General features: G+C 41.3%; 1 protein-coding gene across 9 annotated transcripts in view; it reads right to left on the bottom strand.

Moving 5' to 3' along the window:
- Positions 1–16096, bottom strand: part of FHIT (fragile histidine triad diadenosine triphosphatase) — a 1182997-nt gene that overhangs the window by 1029779 nt on the left and 137122 nt on the right. The window contains exons 5-6 of one of the 9 annotated variants that reach the window (XM_088134428.1): positions 10662–10940; positions 7729–7774 (exon numbers count right to left, since the gene is read on the bottom strand). The exons of the other annotated variants lie outside the window; for them this stretch is intronic. The gene's annotated coding sequence lies outside the window, so the exon portion shown is untranslated. The remainder of the gene's footprint in view (positions 1–7728; positions 7775–10661; positions 10941–16096) is intronic. 9 annotated transcript variants of the gene reach the window in all.

Below are 16096 nucleotides of genomic sequence, written 5' to 3'. Positions count from 1 at the left end.
TAGAAGCTGGCTCCAATTAAAGCAAAGAAAAACGGATTTGGGATCGTCTCACTTTTCATCACCCCTACCCTCCACCCTGAGGCACGTGATATTCCTTTAAAATAAGGAATATTGTTCCTTTAAAATAAGGAAGCTGTAATGAATATTGTTATTACTATCAGTGATAGTTGCCATAAATGATAATCATATCCATCTAAACTTCCCTCACATGATACACTAAGCCATAATGTCATTAGATCTACAATTGGGCTGCCAGATCTGGGCTGCAAAGCTTTGGACAAACACTAGGTGGAAGCCAAGAGTTAGAGTTTCTTCATCTTTTGCCGCCAGTGGTAGTCTGGATTTCTGTAGCCCAGATCTGATGCCCCTAATTTTATGTGATACCGGAACCACAGATCGAATTATAGCCATTGATTGTTATAGGTTTACTTAAAAAAAAAAAAAAAAACCTTGCGTGGCATCTGAACCCAGATGGGGAAATTAATCAATGATTAATCCTTCTACCAGCTCCGAGGAAAGACTGGTGCAATCATACCATCTCTGCTTTCCCAGCTCTTTTTCTTTCCCCTGTAGAGATGGAAGTGGTGCTGTAAAGACACTTACACAGGGAGTGAAGACAGGCTCCATTACCTAGTAGAGGCAGCTCTGACTCTGAGTAGGAACTTGCTGCAAAAGTTAACAACCAAACAAAAGGAAAACCAGCAAGCTACAGCTGGATGCAATTTGCCATGTTGTCTGGAGCTAACCATGAGTTGTCAATTATCCCAGTGAAGAGGTGGAAGAATTGCATGCAGAGGAACGAATCATGCAATTCCATAAAGGTGAATCAATGAGATGGTGAAGAAGAATGAACCCCATCCTATGTCTGCATCCTAAACAGAAACCCAAAGACTGCTAGAAGAAAGAAGCAAATCCAGCATAGAAATGCTGTGAGGTTTCTTCTCTGCCAGTTCTCAACAGGCAAGTAACTTTAAAGGGCTTATTTACAAAATTACAGTATGGCAAATTGTGAAGAGGGTTTTTGTCAAGCAACAATAACCACAGATATAGTCCTAATGAACCATTTTTTGAATGCATCTTGAAGAAAAGCTTCTTTAGTTTGGTATAAAAATAATACATCAACTTGTTCAAAGGGAATATTTGAATACTTTATCATACAGAGACATGAAGTGGAGAGGAAACTCAGGACATAGATCAGATACTTAAATGGCATCTCTATAAGTTAAGTTGGGGTGAAAAACACAAGGTGCTGGAATTTATTAGCTAATTAAATTCAACACACTTTGCCATTAAATTCTTATTCACGTTCACTAGACGTCACAGTGGCAATGCAACAGAAAAAACATCTGCTCCGGTAGCAATACAACAGAGATATATGCTCCTTCATGCACTGAATTAATTCTTTGGCTACATGTAAGAAACATTAATAATTCACTAAAGGGATTCAACAAAAAATATTTTCAATGGTTCCAGAATGAAACAGTGCAGAGACACACGTATGCATACAATATCACCAATGGTTGAAGTGAAGGATGATATCCTGAAAAATAAAGCTGTTTTAAATAGAGGGCTAGATTATCATCTTTATTAATGTGGTGGCCACAAAATAGTCAGATGAAGGGTTAGGAACAGGCAGGAAGAGCAAGGTTTGTTCTGAAGTTTTCTAATAGATCTTAAATCACTTGGTTAACCTTATGCATTTAAGTAGCCACAAAAGGGTGGGTCCAAGCTGCATGAACGATTGCATTGCTTATGACCCAGGGTGGTGATTCTGTTATCATGCTGGTGGTCAGAAGAACCTCATAGCAGCGATAACCCCTTGATTAGAACTGATATACGATCTTGGGCATATTAATCTGGCTTTCTAGACCAACTGATAGGTCTTTTAACTTATTTCATTTAAACTATTCCTTAACTTTTCATCTGTGAAAAGATTCCAAGGTGGTGTTCAAAACTATGAGTAGGATTTTATTTTAACATCCTGGACAATTTTGGCTAGCTTTATTGGCTGCTACTCAGCCTTTCCTGTTCATGATTCTTTATTATGGTTTTATTGAAGCTGAAATGTTTTTGTTTTACGTGTTCTTTTTAGAAAAAAAATGCAAAACCTTATACAATGAGAATGACAAAAATAAACCTAAAACTTGTTCAGGGTTACATGCCTGAGTTGTTTGCTGTTGCTTTAAAATCTGAAAAGCAGCTAAGCATTTTCTCCAGCCACAAATCCCAAGGGATCCACCTGACACTTCTTCCTGGAATAGTTTCACTGCTTCATCTTCACCTTCATCAAGTCTACCATGGCTGGCTTAGACAATTTTAGCAAACCAGCAAAACCCAGAGTCGTTGCATTTGGAATCACTGGTTTATACATCACCCTAACCCATAGTTTGCTTAGCCAAGATTTCTGGGTAAGTCATATTTGGCAGTGTTCAGACAACATGCAATAAACCATTATAAACCATGATTAATAATAATGCCAAAGTGCCATTCAAATCCACTTCTTCAAACAAAATCAAGCTCAGTTCCTGGTATTCTATGCTACTTGGAAAAGTGGGCTGCCCATAACATGGCTTATTCCTCATGGGGAAATTATAAGGTAGGCAGGAGTCACCCTTTGGGGGAGATGGGCAGCATATAAATTTAATAACAACAACAACAACAACAACCAACCAACAAACAAATAAATAAATAAATATCCTTTAATCTTCTGTCTGCCTTCCACAGATTTGCCCATGTATTACTTGGCAAATTTGAATTACTTCTGAACAGCCAGACTCTTAGTTTCAATCTCTTTCTCACACCTGGAACAATCAACTGATGAGTTGGAGGATGATGGTTCCAACTATCATATAGAAACTGAATACTGAAAAGTATAGAGATAGATGTACTTCAATATTTCTCAATCTCAGTAGTTTTAAGATGCGTGGACTTCAACTTCCAGCATGCTGGCTGGGGAATTCTGGGAGTTGAGGTCCACACATCTTAAAATTGCTGAGCTTGAGAAACACTGGTGTTCTACACTGAGAGGTTTGAGCGTACTTTTGTTCATCTAACTTTGTGTAGAATTTCTTAACTTTGGGTTTTAATACGCAGTTACCAGAACAACTACATACAACTAAACCCTAACTAAAAGATCCTGACATTACTTTGAAATAATGTAAATTAAACAGTTTGGGCACTTAGTTACATCACCTTTAAAAACACTACTACTAAACCATTATTGTACACTTTTAATCTCTTTTAGTACACGGTCATAATCAGTATAACAACTTTTGCACACAGCTTTTAGAATAGGCTTTTAAAATTGCAACCTGCTATTGCACATTCATGTTGTTTAGAGGAGATTCCACACACATACATAGTAGTGTACAGTATCTAAAAATTACTGTAAAACTTGAACGAAAAGAGAATTGTCCTTGCATTCTAAACTGAAGAAATAAATTGTGGTAATGTTATAGTTTCTTTCTGGGATGCACATCTCCATTACTACCTATACCAGCCTTCACCAAACTGGTACCAAGCTGGCACCACCCAGATGTATTAGCACTGCAAATCCCAGAATTCCCCACAGGCTGAACACATCTCAAGGGCACCAAGTTCAGGAATGCCCAACACATCTTTGAATAAAGGAAGAGGGGAAAACAAGTTTGAGTGGGCATGTTGCCATAAAGCAGAGACTTTCAAAGGCTGTATTCATCAAGGGGGAAAACAACTTTCAGCATTTAATGACACTCACAAAGTAACAATAATAATAATTTTTAAAATGTCAGAACATGGGGAGGGACAATACCCATTGCTCCAAAATCCTTAAACTTATCCAAACATATTTGTAAGGACTATCTTCCTTACAAGATATCAAAAGATGTCTGCAGATAAAAATAGCTTTTCTCATGTCACAGTGACTCAGAAAACAAAATGGTCTCAGAAGGATGACTGTCTCTGATGTGAAAGAGAAATGTAATTTAGTGTCACAATAGACAAGATTTGTCAGTGCAAGTGCTGGATTTAAAAAAAAAATGGGAAAAAATCTTTATTGAATGAAATGGCCTCCAAAAATGCACTGCAAATAAAAAACAGGTTTTGATATTCCCACTTCAGAAATTTTGCACTGCGAAGCAATTACAAAAAACATCATGCAACCATCTTTTCAAAACTATCTCTCTTCCCAACTCTTTATATATCATTGTTTAAGTATTCTGTCTTTTCAAAAATATTCAGACTGTCTACTGCATCACAAGCATGTTAGTTTCCCTTCAGACAACAGATGCTTTGTCACTTCCCTCTTGTCTGAATAGAAGAATTATCTGCTAGATGGCTCATTTCAGAATGAAAGCTTGTCATCAGCTGAGTTCCAGACATTATTTTAAATGAAATCAAATATTGTCCTGTAACTAGAACCTAAACGGATTTTAGTATTGGAAACAGCCTCCCAAATGCTCCAAGCTAAGGAATATTTCACTCACATTTTTAGAATAAGATCTGCGATACTGAATGCAGAAAAGGAAGACATGCATTTTATCCAAAGAGTATCAGGTTGCCTCATCTGTATTCCAACAGTTTTCCAAGCTACAGTGGTCACCAAAGAAGCTACAGGAGGATGTTTGCATAAAACTATTTTAGGTCACTTTCTCAAAAAATTCCAAAGTGGTTTTAAGAAAGGAACCAGCAAACCTTCTATCACAAGTTTTTGCTAGAAATTACTGGTCAGTTAGCATACTCCAACCCAATGTACATTGGAACAAACAGGCTTTGCAGTCCTACAATAAAAATGTTTATTTGTTTATTTTAAATATTTGTAGCTTGTCTTTAGACTGAACAGTTAAATCATAACTAGTGATAATTATCATAACCATGATTACTTTTATGCTCAAGAGTATGAGAGATAAATGGATTAACTTGAAAGTAATAGAGATGAAAATATGGATCATACCTTCTAAAAGAAAACTGCACTTCTTTCAAAAAGGCATGAAGTCATACTGATGAGAGACTTTAATTACCCTGACATGTTGGAAGACAAACTATGCCAAAAAAGTTTCTTCCAGAAAATTCCTGACTTCCCTTGCAGACAACTTTCTTCTTTAGAGACCAAAGGATCAGCTGTCTTTGACTTCAAGCGGCTTAGTTGAGGACATCAAAGCTAGCAGAATATAACAAACTTAATATTCCATCATAAAAGAATAAATGATTTAGAACCAGATGGGATTGGAGTTGCATTCACAAAACGGTGTGTGATAAATATCTGCAGCAAGAAAATACGGCATTGTAAAAAAGCAGTTATCATGGCCAGATTATATGAAAGTGCTGAAGACTTAAGACATAAGTTGCTTAATGGCAGTGGTGAGGAGCATTTCTATAGACACTTCCATTAATTGTGTTAATCAGCAAAAGGTGACAAAAGGCCAGCAAAATGCAATCCAAGGGTGTTTGGGTACAGTCTCCATGTCAGTCACAGATGGAAATTCCTAGTTATTGCTGTGGATGATTGCACCATTCCAGGGAGCAATGTGGTGAACATTGCCCGTTTGATGGATTCTTGGTGTTCTGTGAGCTCTTCTTCTTGCAAATGTTTCACTACCAGGTTAGGTTACATTATCAGTGCACACAGTGCTTCACAGAACACCAACAACTGAACCCTGACCTATATACATTCTTTACTATTGCACCACCTATTTATATTGCAACAATACTGGACTTTGAGCTCCAGTTTACTGCAAGAAAGCCAGGGATACATCTCATAAAATGATCATGTTCAAGAACCCTCTAAGAAAGAAGGCACCTGGTTATGAGGTAGAACCCCTCCAAAAATCTAGAATTGTAATTTTTAGTAAGATAGAATAAGGGTACCCTTAGTACATGCTGAGTATTCCTAATAACTGTATTTCATCACTTTAATATCAATTAAATTAAATCAAATGTAAAGCTGATTTCTACCTCTCCACACATTTTTGTTTGCTTCAATTGTACGGACGAATAACAAAACATTTTTTAGAAAATAATATCTATCTAAACAAAGGTATCCTAAATCCTTGTAATTGTAATTTTCAGGTTGTCATTTGAGTTTTAGGAAGATTTGGCCTGAAACCTGTGCAAGTATAAATGCAATTTGCTTGCCTTTTTTTTTTCTAGAGGCAGTTGAAAGCAATTATGATTCCACATTATAGAAGAAAACTCTTCAGTGAAGCAAAAAAACCCAAAAAATTAAGATTGCAAGGATTTAGGGTATGTCTGTTTAGATAGATCTTATTTTATCTACAATGCTTTGGAATGTGCTCAGGCACTTGAAGCAAACTTCATATATAACTAGACAACCCGTGAACCATTGGATCATCATTTCAAAGATTTACCTAAACAGAGAAACAGAATGACATAGGGCAAAAAAGCAGTGGGAGTATGAGCAACTTACGACTTGCTGCAGGCTTCCCCATTGATTTTGCTAGTGGGAAGCTGTCAAAAATCCATCCTCCCTCCCTCATTCCCTCCCTCCTCCCTCCTTCATTCCCTCCCTCCCTCCAGTGAAGCTGCCACCTCCCCCTCCCCCTCCCTCCCTCCCTCCCTCCCTCCAGTGAAGCTGCCACCTCCCCCTCCCCCACTTCCTCTCCCACCTCCCCCTCCACCACAGGTGACCAGCAGAACTACCTGCCACTTTGCTGGGGGGAGGTGGAACAAAGGGAGATGGCGACTGTGAGGAAAATTGCACCCCAGTTCCCATTCCAGTATATCCCCAAGGGACCCCTCCCTCGAGGGAGGAACAGGGCTCACCTGTTGACCACTGGCACCCCCCAGCCAGCCCTATCTTGCCAGCAGTCATCCAAGTCACTCCTTCCTCCTACCCTCACCGCTAACTGCTGTTAAGAGATTTCAAATTTCTGCCTCATTTCCAAAGCAGCCAATTGCCACTTGCCCATCAGCCGATTGGGTGCAGGGGGCAGAGGGAGGTGGGAAAGAGGTCAGGAATCTTCCAATGACGAACATGGGACCTGCACTGACTGCTGCAGTGCAGTGCTGAAGCAGCCACAGATTTCCCAAATTTCAATCCCACGAGTAAAGGGTCCCAGAATTTGGACACATTCTGTAAGTTAGCCAATTTGAGATTGTTGTTGTTGTTCAGTTGTTAAGTCGTGTCCGACTCTTCGTGACCCCATGAACCATATTGCGCCAGGCCTTCCTGCCCTTCACTGACTCCCTGAGTTGGCTCAGTTCCATGCTAATTGTTTCAGTGATGTTATCTAACCATCTCATCCTCTGCCATCCCCTTCTCCTTTTGCCTTCAATCTTTCCCAGCATCAGGGTCTTTTCCAAAGAGTCCTCTCTTTGCATGAGGTGACCAAAGTATCTGAGCTTGAGCTTCATTATCAATCCTTCCAATGAGCAATCAGGGTTGATTTCCTTTAAGATTGACTGGCTTGACCTCCTAGCAGTCCAGGGGACTCTCAAGAGTCTTCTCCAGCACCACAGTTCAAAGGCATCAATTCTTCGGCGCTCAGCCTTCTTTATGGTCCAGCTCTCACAGCCATACATTACTACTGGAAATTTGAGATACCTTGGTTCAAAAATTATTGCCCTATGACACACTGTTTCGCCCAGTTGTATGTTATAGAGACAAGAGTTTTAGTAGTATATAGATTGTCAGGTTCTTGTTGGAGGTCTCCATCAAAATCCCTGTAAATTGGAAAAGATTTCCACTGCCTTATTTATATGACAAGAGCACTATTTTCCTCACATAATTACCTTTGAAATGGGGAGGGGGCTTGCCTTACATCTCGTAGAAGAGCTGCTGAAAACAAACAAATGGACAGAAGAATGTCATTGCAGATACTGCTGCCAAAAAGCAGGGATGCCTTTAAACACTTATTTATTTATTTATTTATTTATTTATATTTATTTATTTATCAAACTTATCCCTGCCCATCTCCCGCCAATGGGGGACTCTGGGCGGCTTACAACAGATTAAAACAATAAATAACATAATGAAAATTAGCAGAAATCTGACTAATTTAAACTTTTTGTAAGGCCTAAACAGGACTTCTTTCTCCCTTCTTTCCTTCTTGGTCCAGCTGTCTTTTCTCCTCCGATCATTTCTACCTAATTTTTAAATTTCCTTTTCTTTCTGTACCCAGCATAACTCACATTTTTCCTGCCCCATCTCTATTTTCTTTTTGATATTTCTGCTACAAGGACAGAGAGGAACATGTTTCTGTGAAAGTGCGTCTGTGTGTGAGAGAGTGGTTTGTGTGAGAGATAGGATAGTTTGTATATGAAGATGGAGGATCCATTAATTTTATGAAGGGGCACCTTACTGTACAGGCAATTAATTTTACTTAATGTTGTTAATTAATTTTTGTTCTGGCCTTGTCCTCTTTTGGAATGTGGTTTCTTACATATTTATTGATTCATTGATCGATTAAGTCCAATTAAGTTGGTGTTGACTGTGAGCGACCACATAGATCTCCAGGATGATCTGTCACCAATCTATCCCTTCAGGTCCCCCAGCAGGCACCCACTGCAACTGAAATCATGTCTATCCACATTGCTGCTAGTTGTCCTCTTCTACTTTTCCCAGCTTTATGAACTTCCCAAGGGAGCTACGTCTTCACAAAATGTATGCAAAATATTTTGTCTTCTGAAATTCTTGGGTTGCCAGCTAATTTAGAATTTGCAGGAGAGATACCGAAGGAGGACAACATTAGAAGAGGTGCCAGGACCAAAACAAACATCATGTTTATTTAAATTGTCCCCATTAATTACTTACAGCACCAGGGATCCTTCCCTAATTGCCGCAGTGAGCTCAAGCAGCAGGGAGTGTCTCCAGAATTCAACTCACAAAGGGGTTGCTTTTGTTGGGCAAGTTTTATAGCTCTGCAAGCTCTCTTTTCCCTTCCACCCCCAGAGTTGCTTAGTTTAGGCATTAGCAAAGCAAGGTTACATATTAATGAGGATTGAGTGTCTAGCAGGCACTGGGTACCTGCTACCACAAAAGAAGGGGGGGGAATCTGATTAGGGTTAGAGCAAAAAGTTTCTTAACTCACAACTTGTAAAAGTAAATAGGAAAAGCTAGCTTGTCTAAGCAGGTGTTAACTGAAAAATGTAGGTCAATTACAGGACATATGTTAATTTGAGCCTGGTCATTTGTGCTTCGAGTAAGAACTCTGATTGATTTGTTCTATGATTCATCTGGTTGTATTTTGGCTATCCATTATATTCTTAAGAGTCTTCTCCAATTCCAAAGTTGAAAAGTATCAAGATGGCGGAGAGAGGGGGAGCCGTGGTCGGGCTGTCCTTGTAATTGTATGTTGCGGTGTGTTGAGGATGTTTTTTGGTGGCACTTACCTGGGTGGAAGTGGACTTTTTACTCTGTTTGGGCTGGAGGGTTGGAGGAGTGGAGCGAAGCAAAACGGAACATGCTGGAGGACAGCCACACTTGATGTTTTGTGGTGCTGGCCATGCCTACCGAGTCGACCGCAACTGCAGACTTGGCAGAGGATTTAGCGCCTGTGGACTCAGTGTGGTTGGAGACAGTCCCTTTTTGCACCATCTGTTTTGCTGCTGGTCACCTTTGTTACTGGACAGTCCCTTCCTGCATCATCTGCTTTTCTTGCTGCTGGATGCTGGGGCTTTGGAGGTGTGGGTGGTGGCTGGGCAGGAGGGGGGTTACAGTAGAGTGGCAGGCTACTGTGGACCCCCTTCCCCTGCAGAAGCCACTTTTGCCTTCCCTCCATGTAGCCCCAACAAGGAAGAAAACGACGGATGTTGGTTAAATTCTCCACTGTGGACTGAAGACTGATTCCTCTCTCTGGGTGACAGCCAGAGGAGGAATTGGTGGTGGTGGTGAATGGAAAGGAGCCTTCTACCAGCTGGTGGGAGCAGCAGAGGAGGGTGCCTGTGAGTGTTAGTGTGTATGAGTGTGTTGTAGTGTGTGTGTGTGTGTTGTAGTGGAGTGGGAAGGTGGTGGCTGGATACCTTGATGGCGCTGGGAACTAGTGAAACTGAAGTGCCTCAGGGTGCCTGGCTCTTCCTCCCAGAGATGGTTGGAGTGGACAGTGGGAGGTTCTCGGTCTTGGGAACTGAGGGGCCTGAATTTGGGGATGGCGCTGCCATGGGGAGGCAGAGGCATAGTTTTATGGTGAGATATGGTGGGAGACAGAGAGTGGGCTGTTCTCAGGGAACACAGGACCACTGACTTATACCAGTCTCAAGTTCCAGATCCTTGGTCAGTTCCTGTTGGAGCAGTGACTATGTGATTTGAAATTGGGGGAGCTTTTGGTGACTCCCTCGTCATGGTCAGATCACGCCCTGATAACTATCTACCATCAGATTACCATACTCTAGCACCACTATCCACTGAAGGGAGGCTGGACCCATTAGATTGGTTCCCCCCACCCCCGGGCGACTGATGGACAATCTCGGTTTCAGAGGGAGCTGGGGGCTATTCCTGCATGGCCCATCTGAAGCCTTGGTTGCCACTTGGAATAAGGGGGCAGCTAAGGCATTGGATCAGATTGTGCCCATCCGACCTCTCCACTCTTGGGGATCCTGTCACTCCCCGTGGTTCATGGAGGAGTTGAGGGAACAACTCTTGAAACAAGAGATGTCTAGAGCGTTGATGGCACTCAACAAGGGACAAGCTTAACCAAATACAAGTTAAAGCCACTATTAAGGCCTACCTTGTGGCAGTGAGGGCAGCGAAGCATCAATACTTCTCTGCCTTTTTTGCATCTGCAGATAGCCACTCCATGGACCTGTTTCAGGTGACACAAGCCCTCCTGGGTGGAGTAGCTCAGAGAACCTCTTGCAGGGATGTGCGGAGGAATTTGTTCAGCATCTGTTGGACAAAGTTGCTTGGATTCTCTTGCAGCTGGACACAGGCTTTGTTGCAGGTCCGGAGGAAATGCCTGGGGAGGAATCTTGCCTGGTTATCTGGGAATGATTTGAACCTGTTGAACCTGTGGAAGTGACAGAGTCCTTAAGACTGTGAGCTCAGCCACCTGCTCTTTAGAACCATGCCCCTCCTGGCTTCTTAAAGCAGCTGGGGGGGGGGGGGTGTTGTGTGTGAGTAGGTTCTAGCAGTGGTTAATTCTTCTTTTGAGTGAATTTTTGTCCCGTATCTAACCTCCCCTTTTTGGAGAAGGTGATTGAGAAGGTGGTTGAGCAGCAGCTTAAGAGGACCTTGGAAGAAGTGGATTTTCTGGATCCCTTTCAACTGAGATTCAGGCCTGGGTATGGGATGGAAATGGCATTGGTCGTGCTTTTGGATCTCTGGCGAGGGCAGGATGGGGATTGTGCATCCATCCTCACCCTATTTGATCTCTCTGTGGCTTTCAATATCATCAACCATGGTATCCTTCTGGATCAGCTCAGAGGATTGGGGGTATGCGGCATGGTGTTGGCTCACCTCATTTCTCCAGGGTTGTTTCTAGTCAGTGGTGATTGGGGAGATCTGCCCTTGGCCCCTACTGTGTGGAGTGCCGCAAGGTTTGGTGCTCTCTCCTCTCCTATTTAATGCCCCTGGGTGAGCTCATCCATCGCCACAGGGAGAGATATCATCAGATTGTACCCCATTATATATCTCTGCCCTTAGTGAATTAAGCGATGCTGTGAATGTCTTATCCTGGTGCCTGGAGGCTGTGAAGGTCTGGATGGGGAACAACAGGCTTCAGGTGAACCCTGGCAAGACTGAGTGGCTTTGGGTTTTGGGGCCTTCTGGTGCTAGGACTATACCATCTTTGGTACTGGATGGGATAGCACTGCCCCAGACAGACCTGGGGTCTGGGTGTCCTTCTGGACTCATGACTCCTCGAAGACCCTCACAGCCTCTAGGCACCAGGGATAGGATGTTCATGACATACTTAATTCACCAGAGGCAGAGATATATAATTGGGTGTCCTCAGCGTACTGATGATATCTCACCCCCCGGTGACAGATGAGCTCACCCAATGGCCTCATGTAGATGTTGAATGGGAGAGGGAGGGTACTGAACATTGTGTTATCCCACATAGTAGGGGCTGAGGGTGGGACTTCTCCTCCCCAACCACCACTGATTGGAATCGACCCTGGAGAAAGGAGGTAAACCAGCAGAACACTGTGCCACCCACCCCCAATTCTCTCAGCTGATCCAGAAGGATACCATGGTTGATGGTATCTAAAGCTGCTGAGAGGTCAAGTAGGGCAAGGATGGATGCACAACCCCCGTTCCACCCATGCCAGAGATCATCTAAAAGCAATGCATCATCTAAGACCAATGCCGTTTTCATCTCATACCTGGGCCTGAATCCTGACTGAAAAGGATCCAGATAATTTGATGTAAATTCTAATGCAAATTACATAGAATACTGATTTAATGGATGAGGCCCTAAGAAGTACAGTAGCCTCCTTGTTATCTGGACCCTTCCCCTGGATCTGGCATTTATTCTTCTTTGATGGCTGCAGAAATGCAGTGAAGCAAAAACAGTTGTTTGCCTGGCTGGACCAGTTCTCCAAGGCAGCCTTACACAAACTGACACGCCAGCAAGAAAGAAAGCTGAAACAGAGAAAATGGAAGGCTTTGCTTAGCAAAATGAATTTCTCTGCAACCTTAAGAAATAATGGAGGCTTTAAAACTAAACTATGTGATTTCAGGCAGAGAAGGAGAGTAAGGTATAAACTGTTGCTGATTGTGTACCTTAAGTGTCAGTTTGCAATGTCTTAAGTTCAGAATAGTTGTGTTACTGTTAAGGGAAGAGTTGCCTATCCTATTTTTGACAGACAGACAGATATATGGAGTGAAATACAGACCCAACTAAATGTCATTTTACATGCATCTCTGCATTTTAGATGCAGGAGTAGAGTATTGATATAATGCAAGTTATAGCAGCTAGAGGGAAAAGGCTGAAAATAAATAGGATCGTAGCCAGCAGGAAGGGCAAATTTAATCCTTTCCTCTCCACTGCTTTCTTGAAGAAAATCTCTTCTTTTAAGTTGAGGCTTGCACTGAGAGGAAATAGAAAACAGATTATTGATCAACAAATAATGCAGTGAAATTAATTTCAGTTGCACAACAAACATATATTATGCAGTGAAATTAAATTTCACTTGATCAGCAAACATATTATTTGAATCAATGAGGCCAATCTAAGAATGTTTGGGGAAGGTTATTGAGTTCGAAAGAGATGCATTGAATATGCATGCAACTTCACTTGGAATGAAATCAGAGATTATTGCTGGGTTCACACCACACAAGAACCCACGCTTTATGGGTTTACGGAATAAGCCATAATTGATTTACAAAACATGCTAAGCCATACACTAAGGCAGTGTTGTCCAAACTTGGCCACTTTAAGATGAGTGGACTTCAACATGGCTGGCTGGGGAATTCTGGGAGTTGAAGTCCACTCATCTTAAAGTGGCCAAGTTTGAACAACACTGCACCAAGGTTTACAGACTACAAAGTCTGCGTTCACACATGCTATATAGTGATTATATTTCACTACTGGCCACTAGGAGGCACTGTACGACTGATGTTGTTCTTGTTGGAACTTGTCATGCATAGGTTGCCCCCATATGTTGTGTAAGGTATGGTTAGACTCACTGCCTATTTTGCTTCTGTACCTCAAGTTCCTGCCGACATAGGAGCAAGTAAGGATCTTATAAAAGTTATATGGTGCTAAGCATAGTTATGCCGATTGTAAAGGGACATTTTAAGAGTTTGCAGAGGTGTAAAAGGAAATGGAAAGATGTGGTTAAGCTAAAGGCCTTGCTTGCTTGTATCAGAGATCCTGAAGGGGGGGGGGGACGTCTGCAGTCTTACCCTTCCCCCCTCCCAGCTCCTAGATACATTTCCTGAGCATGCACGAACTTTTACACCTGCTCTTGCTTCTGACCACACTGTGCAACTACATCCTCTGCATGATTTGGGCAAGCTAGATAGCAATGCCTTATATGAGGAACCTCTGGAACAAGTGAGGACTAGAGACTTGACTATTAGTTTATGCTACTTAAGCTAATGTTATGCCAACCCTAGAAGGTGGGCACACTTGTGTGTGTGTGACCCTCCTCCTAGATGCTTCCGGATGACAAAAAGGTATAAAAGCTGTTGTAAACTGTTCTGGGTGTGGCTGTTCCCTATCTACTTTCTGCCAGCTGGACAGAGACCAGTCCACCCTGCTTTTCTTCTGGCCAGTAATAAAAGCTGTATTTGCTTTTGAAAAACCTCTGTCTGGAGTCTCATTGGAAACCATAGAATCCAGGCTATCGAACCTTACAGTTAGATATTACATACTGTATGTTCAACCCTTCAACCTGCCTGTATAAGGCCCAGGCAAATTAACATCTATAGTTATCTAGTCTGAGAGTAGAAACAAATAAGAAAGAGAGGTGTATCATTCACAGCATCAACACTGGTTGGCATCTATGAAGGTAGCTGCTACATGGGGGTGGGGTGTGATTTAGTATCGTTATAACTATTAACTAGCAGCAGAACATATAAGTCCATACCAAATAAAATATTACTATATTGCTAAAGATAGGACAGGGAAGAAGGATAAAAATAGATCATCTGACATGCAAGACTTTCAGAAGTTGCAAGAATTCAGAATTCTTTTCACGGAAGGTCTTACTGCACCTTCACTGACTGCTTGGAAGGTATGATATTCAACCCAGAGATCTTAACCAAGCCATTATGCTATGTGGGTAGAACTACTTCCAGTTGTGATAGTAATCCATGCGTGCTTCAAACTACACAAGTAACTATAATTTATGTCACTAAGCCTTGAGCTGTTCATGACATTTTGTGGATTTGTTACAGCTAAAATGGCATGAACAAGATGGCAATCATTATTGCTGAAATATAAACCAATCCCTGTAGCCTGCTGCTATTGTAGTGGAATTTGGCTATGGTTAGAGGTAACTTTGCACAGTCAAAACAGTCCCACAACCTCTTTGGGGAAAAAACCCTACTTTATCGAATAGTGTTCACAGTCCTGTTGCTTCCTAAAGGGAAAGGTAATAGAAAGTTAAACACAACACTGAACTGATTTATTAAAATTAGAAATGGAAATACAAAATATTTGTTTCAGCAGCACTGGAGAAGGGAGGGAAAAAATATGAGTCTGAGAACTTGTGCCTTTAACAGAAAAGCACAGTTTAACATGACATCAAAATGAAGCCATCGCATTCTCTCCAATCTGAACAACAAAACTTAATTAGTCTACTGGCATTTTCTGTTTCAGCTCCTTTCAGCTTTGGAATAATTGTCTATTTTGTGATACTATTCTAAGCTATTTGACTCTACTTTGAGTACTTTACACACATAAAATATTAAACTAATGAATAAGTAATTTTATTCCTTGTCTTTCCATTTTTCCCCTTTTGGATGGGGAGAGACAGTCCCTGGTTTCCTTTGGCATCTCAAAGAAACTCAAGATATTTAAGGTCTTTGGGGCACTAGCCTTCAAAACAGAACATAGGAAACAAAGGGATTTGGAGGAAGAGCTCTATTGGCATTTCAAATATTCTTTTACAAGAAATTCTACAAGACACAGCAATCTAACAAAGGTATAGATTTGAGCAGGATAAAATCATACCTGCAGCCAGAGATTTCTGGAACTTCCTGGTACTGGGGTTGGCATTACTAAAGAAACAAAGCAACCTTTCTGTTCAAAATCAGGCTTTCTTTATTCCCTAGTGTAAACAAGAGCAGTGCAAACTTCCAAAGAAAACTTCCTGCATGAAGAAATATATCTTTGTTAGATCACAGGCTGAATATGAATTGAAATATTGGGCAATACTCATTTGAAAGAAGGATCCTGCTAAAGAATGTCAACTCAATAAAGTTTTCACCTGTTGGAAGAATTATCAAAGTAACCCTACCCAGGAAATTTATAATTATCCTTGGTCTATGAAGTTAGATCAGAATCAACAGAAATTATTTTATAGCCCCAAAACTCATCCTAATATATAGCTTGGATCAAGAGCTGAATGAAGATTATTTAAAATATACTGCTTCATCATTTCTGTAGGGGCCATTTCTAATTATAGACAAATATAAAGTCAAATTTAAAAAGTCTTTGATTACTCATTGATACACACCAACCAGCTGATTAATGTATTCAGTCCTTTCTACAAT

The sequence above is a fragment of the Python bivittatus genome, unplaced genomic scaffold, assembly GCF_059951505.1.
Source record: "Python bivittatus isolate LINGU-HERP-01145 unplaced genomic scaffold, Pbiv_v1 ctg000080_np1212, whole genome shotgun sequence".
In the NCBI taxonomy this organism is placed as follows: domain Eukaryota; kingdom Metazoa; phylum Chordata; class Lepidosauria; order Squamata; family Pythonidae; genus Python; species Python bivittatus.
This window is presented reverse-complemented; position numbering and strand designations above follow the sequence as displayed.